Source organism: Papaver somniferum, chromosome 7 (genome assembly GCF_003573695.1).
Source record: "Papaver somniferum cultivar HN1 chromosome 7, ASM357369v1, whole genome shotgun sequence".
In the NCBI taxonomy this organism is placed as follows: domain Eukaryota; kingdom Viridiplantae; phylum Streptophyta; class Magnoliopsida; order Ranunculales; family Papaveraceae; genus Papaver; species Papaver somniferum.
The window spans coordinates 175,948,367-175,952,512 of record NC_039364.1 but is presented as its reverse complement, the minus strand read 5'-3'; positions in this window follow the sequence as shown (position 1 = coordinate 175,952,512).

The following is a 4,146-nucleotide window of genomic DNA, read 5'->3' as shown; positions in this document are numbered from 1 at the left end:
AAACATTGTCACTGAGCTCCTTTAAGAAGTTCCATTGCAATTTTTTCACATCTACCTGTGTTGAGCCGTACATGCAAGATAAAATCCATTCTTCCTTGGATGGGTTAGATTGAATGAGAACATAAATCATGTTTTCAGCACTACTAACTACTTCACATGGAAAACCTTGCTTCCATAGGAGAATTAAACCTCCAGACAGACCAACAGAACTAACAAACCAGGAATTTGGGTAAGAGAATCTCCGAGATAAATTTTTTGCTCTATCAGCACTAACTTTGGTTTCTAAAAGAAAAATCATATTCGGGTTGTGTTCTTTAATAATGGCTGCTAGATAATCTCTAGTATCTTTAGACACAAACCCTTGAACATTCCATGCAATTAATTTCATGTTGTAAGAAGTGCAAAACTTATTAATAAAGTGAAGATAATAGCTCAGAAAATATGCTTGAGAAGAATTGAAAGCACAAAAAAAAAACAGAATGATGGAAATACAGATCTAAAAAAGAGAAATTTAAATTTAAGAGAGTGAAAGTATATACCTGGTGGGAAGCACTTGGATTACCATCTTGAAGAGATTTGAAGTGATTTTGCTCTGACACTGTCCACGGTAAGATTGATTGAAATTAGGTGAAGATACGTTATCATCCAAAATGACATGAGTGTTATCTGCAGATTCTTCAAGGGGACTAGCTTCATATTGTCTTGACTGATTCATTTCAAAATGACGAATTAAAGATTAAAGCGGTTCCTTACAAATAGGTTCATCTGGATCCACATTCTGGGCATTATAGTCATCCATAGAGATATCAAACTCCCCCAAAACCCAAATATTGTCTAAGCATACTCATATTACCTCCAACTTGTCTATTCAAAATATCATAGACAGAAGAACCGTGACCATTTGCACTATCTCCATTAAAATTACTTTGATTTTCCAAAGCTGAATTTGTATCTGTAATTTGGCTAGACTGGCCCTTTTCCATTCTTACCCTTTTACTTTTCCTCTATAAAGTATATTCTCTCTCTCTACTTTTATTAACCACAACTTGAAACATACCTTGAGAGTTACATTGAATACTAGAGACTGGGACAGCTGAAACAAGTGAGTTATCCATCTGGCCTGTAAACTGAGTCGGTTGATCTTGTTTTTGAGTACAAGTCATCAATAACTGAGAGGATGAAGCAGATTCAACATTAATGTTTGCATGCAACAAGTTTTCGTCATTTAAAGCTGGTCCTTCTACTGCATGCTGATTTGGTTGCTCCATTTGAACATTTGATGGCAGAGCTAGTACTGTTGAAGACTTGTTGAAGCCTGCTGACCCGCTGCTGAAGCCCTTGTCCCCCTATTATCCGGATAATTCCATGATGAAGGATCAAGGAGCGAGTTTGAAGGAAGGTACCCTCTTTGTTGTTGGAGAAGAAAGCTGGAAATCATTTCACATTCAGAGTCTTTGTGATCAATCGTGTAACAGTGACCACAAAGATTAAATGGTTGCTTTTCATAGAAGATCCTCAACCACACCTCTTCATTTACTGCATTCTTGAGCCAAAACCCTCTTCTTAAAGGATCACGCACATTTATGAGCACTAAAACTTTCTGAACTTTATCTTTAGGTACAATGCAATCCTTTGGGTCAAGTTTTTTTACTTCCCCCATTGCCGATGTGATGCCTGTGACGATAGGAGGATAAGCAAATTCTGGCTGCATGTTGTACAGTCGAAGCCATAGGAGCTGCTTGGTAAGATCCACCATACTTCTTGGGATAGAAGGATCCCATGTAACAAGTACCATTAGGACTCCCTCAATGAACCACAGACGAAATTTTAGAACTACCTCGTACTCTTCTTGCGTGTAAAACTTTATCATGAAAGTATCATCCTCCTCTTTTTTTAATAAAGATGTCTTTTTTTTTTATCCCACAACTTTTTCAACTCCTTGTCAAGCTCAGTAACAGTGAAAGATTTTATCGACTAAATTTTACCTAAAAAACTGAACTTCCAGTTCGCAACACCTTGTACCAAATCATCGGCAGAAATATCAGGAAGCTTTAGAGCTTTCAGTTTGTTGGAAAGCAGAGAACTTTCCATGTCTCGGTACTGAGTAAAGTTTTGCTTTGTTGAGGGAATAAAATTTTGATTTTGTAACTCAGTATATAGAGATCTGTAAATAGAGATGGAGGAGAAAACGATGAAGACCATACCGATATAAAATTGATAGCCGATATTTCCATTTCTGAATGTTGGACACTTGTAGTAAGTCTTATTACTTCGGCAAAATCTAATGATAGATTTAAGGTAATAACGGCTGCCAGATTTCGATATTACCATAAGCGTGTGAGAGAGAGAGATGTCAGGGGTAGATCAGAGTAGTATTAAAATATTTATAGAAGGTAATAATATTCAGTTGTGATAAAATAAAATCTTCACGTATCTTTGGAGTGCAGAATAACACTGGATTTGGATGAAAGAAGGTACAGTCAGGCAAAACCACTCTAACTCTTCAAGCTCTCATCCAAGCACACCACCGTCCTAGCAAAAAACCATAGTAAGATGGTTAGAAAATAATTTCCAAAGGATAAAGGATAAAGGAAGAAGAGATTAAGACATGCAGATGAAGTAAAAGATGATCAGAAGGTAGTTGATCATTAAAATTTGGACTAGGATTTCATTGACTTGACTCCGAGTTTCCTATTTTTCTGTTTAGACATTGGGAAAAGAATTTGTTGACCACCTTAAGGGATATGATTGTGGTTATAAACTATTACAATCTTTACTTAAATATCGAGAATAAGATGTGCGTTCAAAAAGTTCTGAATGTGAGAATCTTCGTCGAAATCTCTTTGTGTTGAAAGAAAGGCTTGCAGAAACTGAAGCAAGATATGACTCTCAACAAAAATGTTTAAATGACAGAGAAATCAGATTTCTCTCAAGAGAAATACAATTGGAGGATGATCTAGTTGCTGCTCTTGATAAGGTCAAATCACTGGAAGAGAATCTGAAAAGATTCAATGCTAGCTCCACAAAATTATTCACTATGCTGGGAGCATGTAAAGAACATCGTGATACACGTGGTATGGGATATAAAAGAATAGATGCTCCAAGTGCTAGTAAGATCAATTTTGTCTGTGCTAATGACAAATTCCTAAGTGAAAATTTCAGTGACATCAAAAGTGAAAAGCTACCTTCAGCAGCTGATGTTCATATGAACAAAGATTATCAACCTTCAAAAACGGCTCGTATGAGAACAATCAAAAACATTCCCTTCAACTGTTATTATTGCGAAAACAAATGTCACCTTGAAAGGAGATGTACTTTTCGACTGCGAAATGAAAAACTTCATAACATTCTTGTGTGGATGTCTAAAGAAGTAATCAAACCCGTTTCTCATTATGCTGATATTAAAGGTCTAGTCTGCAATCAAGAAAAGTGATGTGATGAGCCAATTCTTGGTTGTAAATATGACACCAAAACCGCTTACAATTATGAAAGAAAGAATGTTATATGGACGACTGACTCTTTAAATTGCGCTGTAAAGAGAAGAAACCATCGAAGGAAGAAAAAACTTTCAAGCTCCTTGTTTTTCGCTGAAGAAAGTCTTGAATCTAAAATATCTGTCCCCGAATACATTCACATTAATAGTCGTGTCTCGGAACTAAAGACCAGTTGTTGATGGTGGTTTTTAGCTTAGGGTTAGAATCGTAAGAACTTGCATCTAATGTGACGTAACTCTGCAAGGAAGCGGTGCTGCGAGTACTAACCTCTCCACCGATATATTTATTGAGCCGCTCAATATACTTTTATCCATAACACTCTGTAAATTTCGGCACCTTGCCAGTACAAGACCCACTGAGTACTTTCCTGTGCTATGTTCCCCAGCAGAACCTTAAATCGGTATGACATGACGAATTTATGTTCACTCGCAGCGGAGTAGCATGAACCTCCAAGTACCAAAGTTAAGGACATCGCACAAAATGCTCAGACGGAAAACACACTGCATTCTGTAGATAAGGATTTTTGTGTAGCATCATACAAAATCCAGTCAATTATTGTGATGACTCACAAAGAACTCATAAACCCGACTAATTTGCAAAATTAGGGTTTCGCGCCCCGCACAGTATACTAGCCCCCGTTGGTCGAAACTAT